This window comes from Thermobia domestica, chromosome 2, assembly GCF_964235325.1.
Source record: "Thermobia domestica chromosome 2, izTheDome1.hap1.1, whole genome shotgun sequence".
Classification (NCBI taxonomy): Eukaryota; Metazoa; Arthropoda; class Insecta; order Zygentoma; family Lepismatidae; genus Thermobia; species Thermobia domestica.
In genome coordinates this window covers 206956898-206976603 of record NC_137455.1, presented here as the reverse complement: position 1 = coordinate 206976603, position 19706 = coordinate 206956898, and the positions used below count along the sequence as shown (strand labels likewise).

Below are 19706 nucleotides of genomic sequence, written 5' to 3'. Positions count from 1 at the left end.
ATACACGAAAAATAAAATTGTATCAATCATGAGATTACAAGTCGATTAATTTCACAAAAGAAATGGAAGAAATGTCCGTAACATATAATAATATAAAAAAGAAATCTACTTACTTCGAAGAAGTCCTATCTTTGTTCATTAGACGTTTTGAGAGTCTTCTATTCTCCGCATCTAAAACAAGGAAAAACATAATTAGTGGTTTAAAATATTTAAAATATAGATATAATACAATTATGAAACTTTCTTAAACCACAGATTTAGTTATTATTTAATTATGTGGTTTATAACTGATTCGTAAGACATTGTTTAATAGATAAAACGAGTAGTATTACTTCATCAGGTTTCTTGTCTATTTGGTGCAACTAAAGAAATGAGAAATTGAAAGAAGTTTACAATAACACAAACCTTCATGATAAATATATTGCATTTTACTCAATATAGGGTATAACTAAAGCATCTAGGCGTCCAAAACAGGAGGATATCATTAAGCGCACTACGGAGTATGTGTTTAGTTAGCTCTAAATATGATATACACCGTAAACATAGAATTTAACGCGAAATCCAAATCGTATTAACTACTTTTGCGATTTCGACATAGACTTATACTTACCATTTTTAAGGTGTGGCTATGCATTGATGATATTAACAATGTAAGGACCATGTGTTGTCCTATAGAGATTTGAAGTTCGCTTCTTCACCAACCATCTTAGAACATCGATATCTCACTCAAGAAGTACTTGGAAGAACAAATATAGTCCCATCAGCATCAACGACCTTCTGCCAACGTTCTGGAAGGAACAATGTATTAAGTGCACTTTGCACCTCTACTAGGGATTTGAACTGGCGTCATCTAAGGTGATTGAGCAAGGAATGCAATAGGTGATAATCGGACGGTGTAATGTGTGGGGAGTACGGTGGATATAATAGTGTTTCCCATCCAAGATGTAGAATGGTTCTCGGGTCATCCTAGTCACGAGGGGCTTAGCCTTGTCCTGTAACAAGGGGATCCCTTTGCGATTCAGAAGTGCTGACTCCAGAGTTTTGAGCTTTTCTTGAACACGGCTCACCTGCTGACAATATACAGTGCGTTGATGTTCTGACCAGCTGGTAGCAGTTCACGATGCATGATGCCGTGAGCAGTTCACAAAATGCACAGAAGGACCTTCTTCTGGTGCAGTGCTGGTTACGGCTGTTTAGGAACTGGTTCATGGGATGTTAACCAATGATGACAGCGCCGTGGAGCTTCGTACAGAAGCCACTTCTCATCACATGTCAATACCATGTCCAGAATTGGTTTCTTCTTCAGATGAGATAGCAAAGACACACAGGTGTCTGCACGCGTTGCTTTATGTCCCGGAGTCAAATCACGTGGGACCCATCGATCCAACTTGTAGTGCTTCCAAAATTAATGTAGGTGCTCCCGAATGGTTTCTTCCCTCTCACTGAATTGTAGTCCCAGTTCCTCACATATCTTCCCACTGTTCGCCTCAATTACTGTCTGAAAATCTTCAGTTTGTATATATATATATATATATATATATATATATATATATGTTGGTCTTCCGGTACGAGTTGCGTCTTCGAGTGTTTCGTCACTGTCCTTTTGTTAAACTAACGCTGCACTGTCCGCGTAGTCACGACATACTCACCAAAGACCTGGCATATCTTCCGCTCTGTTGCAGCGGCGGTTGACCCCAGTTTGAACTAGTACAGCTTACACGCCCTTATGATGCCCTGTAAAGGTCCCATGTTCATTTTGTCCTTTCGCAAGTTCACGGTGTAACTAAACTGCCACAACCAGGTAGTATGTTTGATATACCCACACCAACAAGTGACCTTCGCCTCATTTCCATTCGCTTTCAGCTCACAGTGTGAGGGCCAATTGAACACAGATCTCCACAAAAGCGACAGAACTTTCAAGATTACCTTTATAGAATCCTTTTTTTTTTTGTTTGTTAACGGTCAGCTGACCATTTATACTATGCATCAAAACGTTAACAAATATTCAACTTGCTTCGAAAGTACATACGACTACATTTATATTTAAAAACGTTGTAATTGTTCGGTATTCCATCTGAAATTGTACGTCCGATTTAGCCTATATGATGAAAAGGACGCTAATCTCTTACCAACCATACATACTCTACGTGTTTCACAGGAGTTACTGGGATATATTTCTTACAAAGGAATGTGAAGTTGATTTTTCTGTTATTTTCTTTCTGTCCATCCTCCATAAAACTTTGAATACATTGATAATGTGATTATGTTACTTTGAATCGCAAGAATCGCAAGAATCGCAAGAATCGCAAAATGCTACTAGATGGTTCTTGCATTCTCCTTCGCAAAGTTTAATATAGCAATTTTACAGTAAACTTTGCATTAAATATCTTCAGAGAAATGTCACAAATATCACATGGACACAGTAAAGGATGATATAAGTTATCTCTTGAACAACTTAACTTGAAACTTAACTTCACAAATATAAAACTAATATATTTTGTTAACAAATCGAAGGTAATAATTCACATCATTCAATTATTAGCATTTTTCCAATCCTGTATATATTCTCAAGGATCAATATTAATAGTAACATAGTTTTAATGAAATATTACAGTAGACATATAACTATTAATTATAACGTTCACATGGTACAATGAGCTAAGGTCAAATACACTAATTGAATGTCACTAATATAAATAGTCCGATAAAACACTGAATATGTCATCCGGACATCCGAATCAAACCTAGTCCATTCGATAAACATAACAAAGATATGTTCATAAACAAAAAAATAGGTGCATGGACTACGGAGTAAATCCCTCGGGTCCATTAACTCTGTTAATATAAAGAAAATCGTAGACTCGCAGCAAAATAGCTATTGCATCAACACTGTTCATTGGAAAGTTATGGTTTTAGTTCATTCTCTAGTACGAAACAAGCTTTTCATAGGTTTATCTAATGGGGATCATATTATAACTGAATAGGAAAAATTGGGAGAATGCGGGAAAATTCCGTCCGAAAATAACTTCCATCAACTTTTGTCCCCTCTGCAGTGGCCACATGTGAAAGCAAACAATCCAAATGTATCTCGAAAAATACTATTAGTGACAAGAAATGTGTGTACCAAGTTTCGTTCTGATAAACGGAATAGGTATGAGAGGAAAGATTACATATCAATACGCTCTGTACATAGAAAATCGAACGTATGATCTGACCTATAAAGAGAATGTAATATAAAAAAATATAAACGCAGTTGTATTTATTCTAATATCAAGAATTGTACCACATTCCGTGTAAATTGAAGCAAGCATTAATAGTTAGCATGCATATTGTTCCCTGACATGTGGAGAGAAAAATTGGTGTTAAGTCGCAAAAATCGTAATTGGGTCTTTCAAAATACCTGCAAATTAAATGACATTTTAAGGGGGGATAATGTGCACATCCGAGAAATTTAACATGGAAAAGTTAATGCTTATGCAAGACATCAAATTCTTCAGATGGGAATTTCCAGGTAAGTCACACACTGGTTGGACTACACAACTAATAGTCCGGCACCCGAGACCTAAACCCGGCGTTATAGTATTAAGTTTTTCTGTTTTCATATTCTGAATGATTGACATGTGGGGTCTTTAATATCGAGTGTTGCCACCCTGGGGGAGCTCGGGCGGTGACGTCATCAATTGCGTCATTTCAAGAATCATTGAATATCCTATAACACGTTTTAAATACTTGACTACAGTTCACATATTTTTACCCGTTTTACATCCTGTAACGTTCTGCTGATAGATAATGAATTCACCTTTCGCTAATTGTATCCACTAATTATGTATTCGTTTTCGTTACAGTTAAAAATACTTTCAAATGTAAAAATGATCTGTTCTTTTAAAGAAAAGTTACATATATGAAGTTCATTTAATTCCGTATCGAGCTAGATGCTTCCAATTAAGCTGGAAGCAATTAACGTAACCTAATTCCAAATCACGAAATCATCAGTGTAAAGCAAACCACATTTTCAAATGGGAATTGAGCCTACGATCCCTGGCATTATAGGTGAGAACGCCAGTCAACTTGAAAATACATTTCCTTTCGAGTTAATTTTATTCAAACTTTTTGCATTGTAGAGAAATGTAGGACAGATAAAACCACATTGTAATCATTAAAGAACATTTCGGATGAAACACGTATATATATTAATATATGCAATTTACCGCTACATAATTTTGATGGACAGTACATGTACGTAGTTTCATGGTTACAACACTTTTAAGTTGTAGAGAAAGTACCTTTTAAGTTCTAGAGAGCTTTACAACCATCCACTTCGGCAGTGTATCAACCTTTGATTGATACATTACCATCTCATCCCGACACTACGCCCAGATAATAAAACAAATTGGAAAAGATATTACTGTATTCACACGTGACCAGGAGATATACAGAGTGACATTATACATACAGTGGGTATATCCTGAACGGTTTCAGATCGTTGTGCTGAGACTTGGAGGCATGCACCTTCTGATGAGTTTTGTTGGTTGCATTAGTACTATCTTGGTGGATAGTGGGTTAAATGAAGTAATGCAGAATGTATTTGCGGGGGATAGAAAAATAATACTTGAAAAAAATTTCCTTAGTGTGTACTCACAATGAGGATTATTGCTGAAGAAATTTTGAAGTAATATTTGAGTTGAAATGCTTACAAAGTGGCAACGAATTACTGGATGTTCTGGAGAACTTTTTGAAAAAAGTAAAACAAAGAAGCTGAGAGTTGATGTTCTCATAAAGCCTGTATTCGTTATCATGCAATACATAAGAGCAAGGAAAGAAGATGACTGGCTTATGAACATAGAAGCTGTAAATGGCATATATTTTTTCTGCATCTCAAACTAACTACGTTGGGTATGGTTTGTTTTACTTACATTCTATGGACAAAATGCCAATATTTGAACAACAACACTTCTTTCGTGGTAACCATGTTATGCGTCATATATATGGCATTTGGAATGGTATCTGAAATGACTTGTGGATAGAAACGGCTTTCATGAGATTTGGACACAGCAAGGGTGAAATTGTTGGAATTACATTCACCCAGATACGTTGAAAACATGGGCACTAAGCACGCATTCTTGTAAGACACTTGAAAAATATGTTACGAATGTAAGTGAAAATAATAATTGTTCACCTTGACAGTACAGTATTCTATTATTATTATTATTATTATTATTATTATTATTATTATTATTATTATTATTATTATTATTATTATTATTATTACTCGTGTAATTTTGAACTTGCACGGCGAAATTACTACATAATATGTTATTATTCCTGTAATTTTCCTGGATTGACTGTTATTTCATTTATTAGTGGGTACTAATTTTTCTTCAGTTCGTCGAATAAATAAATTTAGTTGTATCGTGTCGGACATAAGTCCTTGACCAGGTAATGACGATTACTTATAAACCAAATGCAGAGTATAAGAATAAATATCTGTCATATGTGTAGTTTGATGTGGAGAAGAAACTAAATTGTGAATGAAATATTTAAGAACAACTCAAGTTATTAATATAAACTATGCCAAAGGATATTGACTTATAGTATCATAAAAGAATTACGAAAGCTGTTTTGAAACGAAGAAAAATAACGTATAGCTTGTGTTTCCAAAATACAATTAGGGGTTTTGGAAACACTCCACCCACCTTCATTTTATGCCGCTTTCCCCCCTAAAAGAGGAGCGTTACCCAAAATAATGTTCCAGACGACTATAGTAACATTATGGATGCGTTATTGTATTTTGCAGCAATAACACTCATGTGCCCCAAATTCGTTACAAATAAGGGGTTGCCTGCTATTGTAGGAAAGGGAGAATTGCACTTGGTAATGCACTTTTGGAGTTGTCCATACATATATGCATATTATGGTGACCTACATTTTTAACGCAATGAAAGTGAACGTTTCTTATGCATATGAAAATGAACAACTATGAGATATATTTAATAAAAGTGGATGATATAAATAAGCGTAATCTATAATTATATACGAATATGGAAGTACAGTATGATCTTCATAATCTAACAATTTCCTCAGTCTCTACTAAACCGATTTGTACCAAATTTTGAGGGTAGGCCTTTGTAACTATCTACTCGTGTTCACGAAAATTTGTAATAGATCGATTGAATAGGGATTGAAAAAGAGTATGGAAACTCTATCATTATCGAGGTCATACTGTATATTAAAGGTAAAGTTTCGTAAATTTTAACTTTGTAAAGCAATTATTAACTACAATAGAAGAAAACATACTAATAAACAATACTTTAGAGGAAAGATTAGTTCATTATCTATCGGAAGAAAGTTACCGAATGTAAATCAGATAACAATTACAGCAATTATCGTCGATTGTTTGGAATTTGTAGTTTTAAACTTGACGATTATTGTGATGACGCAAGAATGACGTCACTGCTCCAATTCCTCAAGAGTGCCGAGGTGTCATCACTCAATTTTGAAAAGTATTCATACCCATCATTCACAAAATTCAAAGAAAATACTTAATACGCTAAGTTTTGGTTCAGCTGATTTAAGATCTTTGGCTGCCTTAGTATGACATATACCTTGATAAATATTATGAGGTATACGGATAGGAGATAAATCCTTAAAATAAGGGACAAGATATAGTATGACACAGTAAGAGCTGAATAGAGAACAAAAGTGCATGGGTGGGGGTGTTGGTGGATAACGCGGGTTTATCCCCATACAACTCTAGCACAGTTGCTGTTAAAAGTGCTGTTATCAGAACGAAACTTGGTACACACATTTCTTGTCACTAATAGTATTTTTCGAGATACATTTGGATTGTTTGCTTTCACATGTGGCCACTGCAGAGGGGACAAAAGTTGATGGAAGTTATTTTTGGACGGAATTTTCCCGCATTCTCCCAATTTTTCCTGTTCAGTTATAATATGATCCCCATTAGATAAACCTATGAAAAGCTTGTTTCGTACTGAAGAGAATGAACTAAAACCATAACTTTCCAATGAACAGTGTTGATGCAATAGCTATTTTGCTGCGAGTCTACGATTTTCTTTATATTAACAGAGTTAATGGGCCCGAGGGACTTACTCCTTTATCCATGGCACCTAATGTTTTGAGTATGAACATATTTTTGTCATGTTTATCGAATGGACTAGGTTTGATTCGGATGTCCGGATGACACGTTCATGTCCTTTCCTTGTTAGTTCTACGGTAAATCTCAGTTGACATATAAACCACATATTGGTTGATTTGTTTAACTCCACTTAGGAGTAAAAGTGAATCTGAGAAGGTAGGGGGACACATGACGCCTCACACTCTCCCATGCCTATATTTCGCCATTGTACTTTTTTAGGAAGTAGGGAAACGCCATAGATATTTGTTTGGAAGTGGGGTAATGGCGTCCCCTCGCGTTCCCCCTCACTTTTACTCCTGACTACACGTTTAAAATAATCAGTTGTTTCATGAACTTTTCATCAAACTCATATGTAGAGAACAAAATAGAAATATTAGTTTAAAAAATTAACGGAAACAAGTTCTTCCCTAACAAATGTCACTTAATAAACGTCTTCAGAATCATTCTAAACACCACTACTTATTAATCCCCTGGAGACATACCATAAATTTTGCTGTATTATTATTATTATTATTATTATTATTATTATTATTATTATTATTATTATTATTATTATTATTATTATTATTATTATTATTATTATGTGCTTGAAATAATTCTCACAGTTTCTTGCAACATAAAATCATACTGTTTTTACTTAGAAAGACCATTATAATATACAGGATGGTCCAAAAGTCTTAGTACAGTGGATTATTTTGAAAACAAACATGATTAAGACAAATATGACTAGCGGAGGGCGGACTTGGGTAAATGAGCTACCGATTGATGCATGCGTGATGAATGGTGGCCATCTTGATGACCGCCATCTTGGATCCAGGTTAATTTTTCAAAGAGGAAGGTAGCCATGTGATACATCAATCAACATTGCTTTTTTGCAGGGGAATGCAGTCACGTAAGCAGAAATGCATCCCTTCAAGCTACAGCTTGTCCATAACCTTTCAGAGGATGATCCAGACCGGTGTATGGAATTCGCCAATTTGGCTTTGTCACAATATGACCGAGATACGCATTTCCCAGCCAGCGTTCTCTTCACAAACGAGGCAAACTTTTATTTGGATGAGGAAGTGAATCGCCAGAACATTCGATATTGGTGGGATGCAAAACCCACATGCGATCAATATTTGAAAAGACGGTTATCCCCGCTCATATCATGGTGTAGTGTGGTATACTGAACACGTCGACCGTAGTACCTTTATTCATTCCTTGTACCCTAAACGGTGTCTGATATCTGGACATGTTACAGTAGTTGGTGTTTCCGTTGCTTCTCCGCCCTGATGACACCTTGCCGCGATATTTTCAGCAAGATGGTGCCCCACCGCACTATGCGCAGTATGTGCGGTAATGCTTGGATCTGCATTTTCCTGGAAGTTGGGTCGGTCGGTGAGGCCCTGTGAAGTGGTCACCGGACCTCACTCCCTTGGATCTTTTTATGGGGACACTTAAAACACCTGGTGTATCAGGAGAAGATTTGGGATGTTGCACACCTACAGGGACGTATTGAGGACGCCTATGATAACATCGACCCCGCTGTGTTGTTACGAGTTCAGGAGGACTGGATTAAGAGTCTCCGGTTGTGTGTTGCAATGGCGGGCAACATGTGGAGCACATCCTGTAGGTGAAATTTGTGGCGTCATAACTCTGCCGTTAAATCAATAAATAAAAAAAAACTTTGGAACGGGACATGATAACGCATTTCTGCTTGTGGGGCTGCATTTCTCTGTAAAAAAAAAAATAGTGTTAATTGATGTGTCTCATGCCTACCTTGCGATTTAAAAGTAACGTAGATCCAAGAAGGCGGTCATATTGATGGCCACCATTCACCACGCATGTATCAATCAGTAACTTCTTTAGCCAAGCCCGCCCCTCGCTAGTCACATTTGCCTTAATCATGTTTGTTTCTAAAATAATCCACTGTACTGATTGATGGAACACCCTGTATTTTATTGAAAGTATTGTTATTCAAAATCTACAATCTTTTCCCACATTTCTGGTACCACATGGATACTGCAATTTAAAAAATCAGGTTATTTTGAGTCTATTCACTCATCGACAGTGTTGCCAATTTTGAGGGAAAAGTCTCTAAATCTAGGGGATTCGATCTCCTCGATAGTCACAAAAAATATTTTTTCCGTTTGGCGAATTTTGGGGTGATTTTTGGTTAACGATTTACCTACTTACTTACAAATCTAGCGACTTTTTGTACTGCAGGCAACTTGTCCAACTCTACACAGTCATTATTGTTTCAAAGCAGTTTTTACGTTTTTCCCTTTCTTCTTGTTTGTTTTAATCAGCGCAAGGGTAACGAGTTTGTGAATACGTCGTAACTACTCTTTTACATTTTTTTGTAATCTGTTACCGTTGGCATCTAATGGAGAACAATTCCAACGTTCATGTTCTTTAGTTTGCAGAGCTTCTGTTGAGAGGTACAAGTAGTACGGCATTACAGATAGCAACGAGATTTGATATAGAAGCATTAATAAAAGCGAGGTTAGTATTTGTTATAGTCGTATTTGCCCAGTATAATCTTTTAATTATCGTGTACTTTTTGTAAAAAGAATGTATAACGTACGTACTGCAGTGTTAACTATTTCGAAACTATTAAGAATCCACAATATGAACAAAAGTACCAAAAATAGTGGGAAATGATTCCTGAATTCAAGGATTGGATGCGTCCTGCTGACAAAGATGTTAGTACAACATATTCTTTATTTTACATCTACAACTTTAAAACAAGCTTATAGACCATGGATTTCACGAAAAACATTTTTTACAACTCTTCACCCAAAACTAGAGTCATTTCACCTCTTCTTTACTGGCTTTTGTGCCAACATTATAGCAACACTGCCCGTCGAACCATTTTTCTGATAGATTCAAAATATTTGACATGTTGTTGAGAAAGGTCATGCTGCGTCCTTCGAAACAAATGGTAATCTGAAGTAGCAGCGTCTGATGAATACTTCGGGTGAGGTAAGACGTTCCATTAAAGAGTCTCCAAGTTTTCCTTCACAAATAGTTAAACATTTTGCAAGTCTCTTTCTGTCAATTCAAGCAGTATCTAGTTTCCCAATTCCCTGATCTTCTTGATTGCTTTTAAAAGTTTCTTAACAGTTGGCGTATTATTAGTTAGTGTTTCAAATAACACTTTAAGAGCCTAAGTTAAATCTTCCTCTAGAAATGTCTCTAATCTACACTGGATTTTTTTCAGCGCATCAAGACGCTCTTCGTCATTCAGGTCAAAATTGTTATTTTTGAATTGTCTAATCCAATCTCTGTAAGATGTTTTAGATAGAGTATGTTCTTCATATTCCTCCTCTAGTATGCGATGACTTTCAGCAGAAGATTTGAGATGAAACCAGTAAAGTGCGACTATCCGCAAATGCTTATTTTTTATTTTATTTTATATTTTATTTATCATAAAGCTCGATATTTTTAAGGCAATAAATAATAATGATGTTTTCACTCCAATCTAAGTTTATGCACTAATATTAAACCTTATTAATAGTTCTTTAGTACGTGTCTTGTGTCAGCTTTCACTATGCTGAAATAGCTCTATTAATCAAAACTGAGAATTAATCGAGGGCATATTATTTGACTTTTTTGACCTTTAGTTTAATATGACACATTAGGTGTATTAATATTACTATTATTTGAAGGTCAAAAGTACGATACTACATGTTACAAGCTTTAGTAGTTGGTTTTTAATATCTATACTCCAATGATTACTTTTTAAGACTGTAGCATACATTTAGTGGTCAAAAGAAAGGATACATTAAGAAAATATTATGTAGCTCGTTACAAATTAAATTGCTTGGAGCTAGGTTGTAAATTCTGAGATATGTCATATAGGAGATTAATTGATATTGATATACCATAATGTTAGAACATGTATTGTGGCTGAAGTATCATTAAAAGAATAAAGTAAATATGTCCTTATAGAAATTGAAATTTATGTGTTTGGGATGGTCTGTCATACTTCACACATATTCAAATTGGGTTTGATTGCTTAGTTGTCTCGATTGGAGTTTAGTGCTCCATTCAACAAAGCTATATGAGAAGTAGACACATAGCTTATATGTGGGATCAGAACTACATGACCTTTAGCTTACATCGTACTCGCATCTTCCGTGCCAAAGACGCAAATGCTAACAATATACCCACGAGGGAGATCAAATTCACAGTATTATTATACTGTGGGTTTTACCGTCCAGTAAAGGTTCTGCCTAACTCCTTATATCGTTATACGCCAATAAAATAAAGAGTAAAACAAGTAACGTGCTGACTACCCTACATATCAATTATCAATTATTTAACAATAAGTCTTTTTCTTTGCATCGATATATTAACTAATACTAAAATTGTTTTATGCATTTCAGATTCATCCTATTCTGAGAGTTATGTCAATCTCGGAAATGTATTGATTGATAAGAAGAAATTCTATACGTATGTTAGTTTCGTATGATAATATTTGTAATGTATAGAAAAAAATGTAGAGCAAAGTATCTCAAACTGTATCATGCTTGACATATTATACCACACTAACATTCGACATACAGACCATTGCGGTCCAAACATGTATTCGAACGTGACTCCAACCCGTCCATGTCATTTGCAAAGAAATGTTGCTCGAGGCACCCTAACTAAATGTTTTGGCAGGCAGCACGCACACACTTTCCTAAAGCAAAATTGAAGACTTTGGGTCAAAAAGCCGTCAAGTTCAAAAAGTGAAAGCGTAAAGGAGATAGCTTCACAAGGGTTTCTCGTCATCCGATTTTTTTTCAAACTTGGCACATATATACTAGACCGAAAATAAATCGACACGTACTTTTTGTTTCTTTCGGAATATAGAAAATGAAATGAAATCTGTGAGTTTTACGTCCCACGGTTATGCCGGTTAGGCTAAAGGAGACGGTGATTATGAGAAATGAATGAAAGGTGGAATGAAGAAAGTGGGAGGAAACGGGAGAACCCCGAGAAAACCCACGCACACGGTGTTTGTCCACCACAAAGTCCACTTGGCGGGAGCAGGGTTTGAACCCGGGACCCCATACACCAGAGGTGAACGCTCTACCACTGAGCCACCGCGGCCCCATTTCGGAATATAGAATAAGGGGGGCAAAGGGTGCCTTTTCAAAAAAGGGTCCCCTTGATTAGAGGGCTACATTAAAGAAACGAAACTCTGCCGATGCAAAGATGACTTAAAAGTAGGAAATACGGGTTTTGTCGATTTTTCCAGAAAAGGGTTTCTGGGGGCAATGACTCCCTTCGAAATGAAAAGGATCCAGCATAATTCTTACGGAAGTTTGATTTCAGTGGAATTTCCTTAAATTGCGATACGTTGTAGATACCGGTATTGTGTTGCTGAGAAAAAGTCTTAATTGGCACAATCACAAATCACTGACCGTTCGGCCACTACAGAGCTACATTTCTGAAAACATCCGAAGAAAACGATATTCTTGATTTCGATAAAAATGACTGAAACCTTATTATGTTGTAGATATTGTGATCCTGAGGAAAAAGTATCAAAAGGCACAGCTACCACCCACTGATCGTTTGGCAACTACGAGGCCACTGTTTAGAAAACAGCCGAAGTTAGCGATATTCTGAATGTCGATGAAAATGACTGAAAGCGCAATATGTTGTAGATTTTGTGATATTCAGAAAAAAGTTTTAATGGGCACAAACACTCACCACTGGCCGTTTGGCCACTACAGAGCCACGTTTTTGAAAACATTTAAAGGTAAGGTTATTCTGGATTTCGAAGGATTTGCTTGAAACTGTGATATATTGTAGACAGTGCCGTCGCGTGGGTTGTAATCGCCCAAGGCGAGAATTCCCAGGCGTCCCCTTCCCTTCCTGGTGTTATGAAAAACAACTAGAATTTATTCTGTACTCCTAGATTTAAATAGGAAATGTAAGATAAAAGTTGGTATTATGTAAATTTTTAAAAGTAAATTGCTTTTATAGTTAAAACATGAAAGTTACTGAAAACATGGTGAAATCGAGTGCTATTCTCGTTTATTTTGAACTTGATACACATCAACATTGTAACAGAATAGAATGTATAAATAATGATACAAGTATTAAATTCAAAGATAAAGAAAATTCTCACAAAGAGCTGGAGAGAGTTCTGGCTGAATAATCCTAGACGATGTTTTACATTACCAGTAATTTTCAAGTTCAATGCTCTATTGGGAATCCCTCAAGGATCTAATCTAGGTTCCCTATTGTTTCTTCTTATTATTAATGGTATTTCTCTGTGTATTGAAACTTCTCAAGTTCTTTTTGCCGACGATCTCAAATTATACTTCTTTAAAGTAAGTTCAATTGATGCCTGCGTGAAACTTCAACAGGATCTAGAGAGAGTTCGAATATGATGTTATAAAAAAAAAATTAGTCATAAATGTATCCATAACTATTCTATCAGGTCTTGTTTCGATTTTGTACTAATACAGAGTAACACTGAGCAAGGCTATGTGATAATATGTAAAAAACAGTATCACGTAACAGTTATTGTGTTCAAACTGTTACGTGATAGTTTTTTTTTTTTTTACATATTATCAAATGCCTTGCTCAGTGTTAATCTGTATTAGAACAAATGTATCCATTTGTAGATCTGTATCTTTCACGAGGAAAAATATTCCAATTAACTTTACCCATACAATAAGTGGCAGTTCCTTGTCTACCCCAAATATTATCAAAGATCTAGGAGTTATAGTTGATAGCAAATTAATGTTACTCAACACGTTGACGCAATAACGAGTAGTGCATATAGAAACCTAGGTTTAATGTATGGGATAGGATTTCTACAAGAAATAACATTTATAAGGTTACATTTTTCGTGTTTGAGGTCAAAATCAGAATACTGTTGTATTGTTTGGACATCAAATTGTCACTAAATACTTTGATACAATAGAAAATATACAGTTTATAGTTTTAAAAATGTTTTCATGCAAGGAAACCGGTTTCTATCCAAGGAATTTCCCCTATGAAGACTTAGTAACGAATTTAAGTTTTCAAGCACTAAAAAAAGGAATATGAGCGTTTGATCTGTTGTTCTTACATAAATTATTAAACGATAAAATTGACTGTCCAGAATTAGTTTGAGAAGTAATATTACATGTAATAATAGATAAGACTAGAACAGCAAAACTGGAACATTCTTTAGTAGAAAAGCGTAACAAAATGATTAGATTTCATGTAGCAGTTGTATTTAGTATGTCCGAAAACAACTTCAAAACAATTGTAAGGCAATAACTTCTGCATAATTAAACGGCGTATATTTGTGTATGTGTGATAATGTATGTATAATAGTGTATGTTAGATAATTATGTACACGACACTACAACTGGGCATTAAGTTTGTTGTGTTGTCCTTATAAAATAAATAAATTTTCGCCCTTCGCTGACCATTTGACCACTATAGAGCACCATTTTTAAAAGAGCAGAAGGTAACAGTATTCTGGATTTCGGTGTAATTGCTTGAAACTGTGATATGTTGTAGACACTGTGATCCTGAGAAAACGTCTCAATTCGCACAACCACATCACTTACTATTTGACAACTACAGGACCACATTATTTAAAAGAGCAGTAGGTAATGTTATTCTAGACGTTTGGTAGAATTGTATGAAATCCTGAAACGTCCTATCCCACAACCTGGAAAAGGGATGAGAAGAGCAGCGCCTAACATAATTTAAGCATATACAACATTCAGATGTTCATCTTGCGAGATAAAGGAAAATCTGTAAAGCCCTAGGAATTTTGCTCAGGATTACGACATCTAGAACATATCAGTTTCATTCATTTACACCAAAATCAAAAATATCGTACCCGGCTGTTTTAAAAAAATCTGGACTTGTAGTAAACGGTTCAATCGGTCAATAACTGATGATTGTGTGCATTAAGATTTCTTTCTCATAATGAGAAGATCTACAACATATCACACTTTTGCTTGTTCTTACCGAAATCCAGAAGATCGTTATACTTCTTATACTTATACTGTTTTCAAGAAAGTAGCCCTGTGGTGACCAAACGATTAGTGATTTGTGATTGTGTCCATTAAGACTTTTTCTCAGGATGACAATATATACAACATATCACGGTTTCTGTCAGTTTAACCGAAATCCAGAATATCACTATCTTCGTCTCGGTGCTTACAAAAAAGTGACCTCTTAGTGGCCAAACTGTCGTGCCCATTAAGTCTTTTTCTCAGGAACACAACATCTAAAAACATATAACGATATCAAGCAATTCCACCGAAATCAAATTTCCGTGCGAGGTCCTTTGCTATTTTGAAAGGGACCATTGTCCCCTGAAACCCTTTTCTTGAAAGAAAAACGACAAAACGCGTACTTCCTGCTTTTAAGTCATCTTTGCATCGGCAGAGTTTCGTTTCTTTAATGTAGCCCTTTTAATCAAGGGGACCTTTTTTTGAAAAGACACCCCTTGCCCAGCTAAACCTATTTTCCGAAAGATAAAAAATACGTGTCGATTTATTTTCGGTCTAGTATATATGTGATGATGATGATATATGTGCTAAGTTTGAAGAAAATCGGATAACGATAAGCCCTTGTGAAGCTATCTCCTTTACTCTTTCACTTTTTGGATTTGACGGGTTTTTGCCCCAAATCCTTCAATTAGTCATGGAGGATACTTCTCTATATGAGATTTGCAATGCATTTGCAATGTCATAAAATCTCATATTTCTGTCTTCATGAATCATCGCATCGCCGGCACAACACATTCCTATCGATTATGGACGCTGCTCGTCTGCCACTTCTGTTATAATCTGTCACAGTCTTCCTATCATTTGTGAATGCGTTGCACCTTGCGTACAATTCTTACTGCGAGACAACACTCTTCACAGACGCGCACCAATATTTGAATATTTGACGAATACCAGATGGTTTCTGTCCCTTGGCTATAAAAACCGAATAACAACATGCACCTTCTCGTTGGAGTAGTGTTCAAGTTGGTGCGTCATTTTTAGATTGCTCTAAGATGGCTCGACGTAGAAATCTGAAATTGCCACCAGACTTCCCTCACATTATAATCTCCAACATATAAATAAATTAATTAGCAACAACTCTGGTTTTAAGAGACAAACCATCTTTCATCTTGTTTTGATACAGCTTTGTATCTCTCTCTCTCTCTCTCTCTCTCTCTCTATATATATATATATATATATATATATATATATATATATATATATATATATATATATATATATATATATAGAGAGAGAGAGAGAGAGAGATGTGCTGCTGATTATGCAACTCAATATTTTAATGATTTTTCTGTTCCCCTTTCATTCTTCTTACTCTCTCTCTCTTTCTTTGTGTGTGTGTGTTTGCGTTTACTGTAATAAAAAGAAATACTCTTTGCGGCATTTTTCTCAAACTTATGAAAAACATCAAGTGCTTGCATACAACATAGAAATAAACTCTAATGCCTACTGCAATAAACATAAAAGATGAAGAACCGAGGCTACAGTATATATATATATATATATATATATATATATATATATATATATATATATATATATATATATATATATATATATATATATATGTGTGTGTGTGTGTGTGTGTGTGTGTGTGTGTGATAATAAATACAAAAGCATATACTAAATACATATGCTATATAAAATAAATTATGCATAAATCAATGATAAAAAGTAAATGGCTCGAAGTTTCTTATATATAAATATATTTATACATATATAAGAAACTTAGAGCCATTTATTTTTATGATTGATTTATGAAGAATTTATTTTATATAGCATATGTATTCAGTATATACATTTGTATTTATTGTCAATTTATTAAAATGTTATTTTCTAATATTTAAAGGACTTCATACTAAAATCATAGATTTTACGATGGAATTAACATCCTCAATTGTCAAATATTTCATAATAATTCTTCATACTCTAAAGGACCTTTTTAGAAACAGAACTTTTTACTTTCAAATCGCGTATGAGAAGTGTCTTCCCACAACTCCACCAACTTCTCCACTGACATGCACCAGAGCAGAAATTTGAGAAAAGGGAACAATTGTATTATGTTAGTTTAATAACGACTCAAAAGTAGTTATTATCTCCATTTAATCCCTCTATTTAACTAATAAATTGAACATTACTGAACATTACATTGAATTATTAACAAATTTCTACTTGGAAAGTTTAGAATGGTTTACAAATATACATTTCAAAAAGAAAGCCTCTTGGAGACAGATAATATTTTGCATTTAGAAGCACGAGATTTTCACTTTAAGATTTGGGACATTCTCTGAAAATAAATAAATAAATAAATAAACGTATATATCATGTATAATCGATAAAATAATAATAGCATTATCATGTTTAAAGTACTTGACTACAACTTCATACTAGCAATTTTAAGCCGTTATTAAAGTTGAACGTAAACATTTTATTTCACTTGTACAAGATCCAAGTATTTTGTGGGTAGTACACGAGATCGTGTGATAATGCAGAAAAACATTCCAACGGAAAACGTAAAATTTCTTTCAGAGGTAATCTGTTAGCATTTAAGTGTAATTCAAAATAGTTTGCTTATTCATAATTTACATTAAGTAGATCGTAATATTGAGTTAAAGTTTGATCAGAAGTGCAGCAAATCAAAAACGTGTGAATTTAACAAAAATACATAAGAAATAACTAATTTGAAATATACATAAGTAAAATAACGAGAACCCGTCTTCTGGCTTAAAACTCGCCTATCAAACTAAAGACAAAAAGTATGAACTTCCTATAACTATGCTGAAAGTAAAGTGGTCTGAAGATTGGTATGTCCATATGAGGGTTCGAATAATGGGAAAGTGTCTTTACTTTTATTCTAAAGGGAAAATAATATGAGTAACGATATGAGTAACGATATATAATAATTGTCGTGAGGGTTTTATTATACTATAAATTTGCAGAAAATGCCGAACAAAAATGCCTTTACGCACTAAAATTCTTTCAAGAGTACCCTAAAAATATATCCTTTTTCTTCTACTTAATGCCCTTTCCGGATCCTGGCTTTTTGGGCTATTTTTTAGACTTTCAGTCAAGCAGCTACTGTATCGTCACTATTTATCCTAGGATCATGGTTCATACCTCAGAATAGAGCTGGCTTTCAAATGGTACCACTTGCATGCTCATACCATATACCAGAAGCGGGGAAAAATGTCAAAGTGAAAATTTCGGAGGGAAAAAAAATTCTCGAACTTTGCCCCCCCCTGGACCCCCCTGTGTGAACGTAGCCATGTAAAAAAAAATTGATAAATAGTACTTGGAATACTGAATGTGTGTGCCAAATTTCAAGTTTCTATCTTGAATAGTACGGGCGGGAGAAATTTTATCAAAAATTCCCACAATGCCCCAAATTACCACAAAACACTATGATCTCAGGGAAAAAATTTCCTGGGACATCCCTAATTACCCTAGGGACATGTGCTCACCATATTCTCTTCTGAATAGAACTGCCTTTCAGGCAGTGCCATTCACATGTCTCTATCATGTATCTAAGGCGGGAAATTCCAGAAAAAAGCGATTTTTTGGTCTAAATTTCCCTTTTTTCAACTTTTAGCCCCTCTGGACCCCCCTGTTTTAACGCAGAAATCTCAAACAAAATCTGTTAAATACTACTTGGTAGACTGAATGTTTGTGTACAATTTCAATCTTCTAGGTGCAAAAATAAGCCCGCCAGAAAAAAATTCAGAAATTTCCCCATGTTTCCCTATACAGAAGTATATTTTGAAAAAAAATTCACTGAGACGTCCCTAATTACTCTAGAATAATAATTCGACCGTCATTCTCTTTAGAATGGAACTGCCTTTTAGATGGTATGACTCTCGTGTCTCCATCATGTATGTGAGGCGGGAAAATGACGAAAACGGGATTTTTTGGTCTAAAAATCCATTTTTTCAATATTTTTCCCCTTCTGGACCCCCCCCCAGGTTTAATGCAGAGATCTAAAAAAAATTGAGAAATACTACTATGTGGGTTGAATGTTTGTGCACAAATTCAGTCTTCTACGTGAAAAAATAAGCCCGCCAAAAAAATATACCCACCATGTCCCATTTTTCCCTATATAGAAGTATATTTTTCAAAAAATCCCTGAGATGTCCCTAATTACCCTAGAATAATAATTCGACCGTCATTCTCTTCAGAATGGAATTGCCTTTTAGACGGTATGACTCGCGTGTCCCCATCATGTATCTAAGGCGGGAAAAGGACGAAAAACGGAATTTTGGGGGTAAAAATATCCCTTTTTTTTACCCATTGCCCCTCTGGTTGCCCCCCTGTTTTAGAACTGACATCGGAACAAAAAATCTGGTAAATACTACTCGGTGGACTGAATGTTTGTGCAAAATTTCAATCTTCTACGTGCAAAAATAAGCCCGCCAAAAAATATTGAACATACGCTTAGAAAATGAGAAAAGAAATTTTTGATTTATGACGTCATCACCTCCTATGTCTGGACGCAAGACGGTCTGAAACCATACGTAATGTTCAATACAAGGCCTCTGGACTTGGAAAACAAA

General features: G+C 35.1%; 1 protein-coding gene across 1 annotated transcript in view; it reads right to left on the bottom strand.

Annotated features, from left to right (window-relative positions):
• Nucleotides 1-19706, bottom strand: part of LOC145678368 (zwei Ig domain protein zig-8-like) — an 887136-nt gene that overhangs the window by 619142 nt on the left and 248288 nt on the right. The window contains exon 3 of the mRNA XM_081748434.1: nucleotides 114-171. The gene's annotated coding sequence lies outside the window, so the exon portion shown is untranslated. The remainder of the gene's footprint in view (nucleotides 1-113; nucleotides 172-19706) is intronic.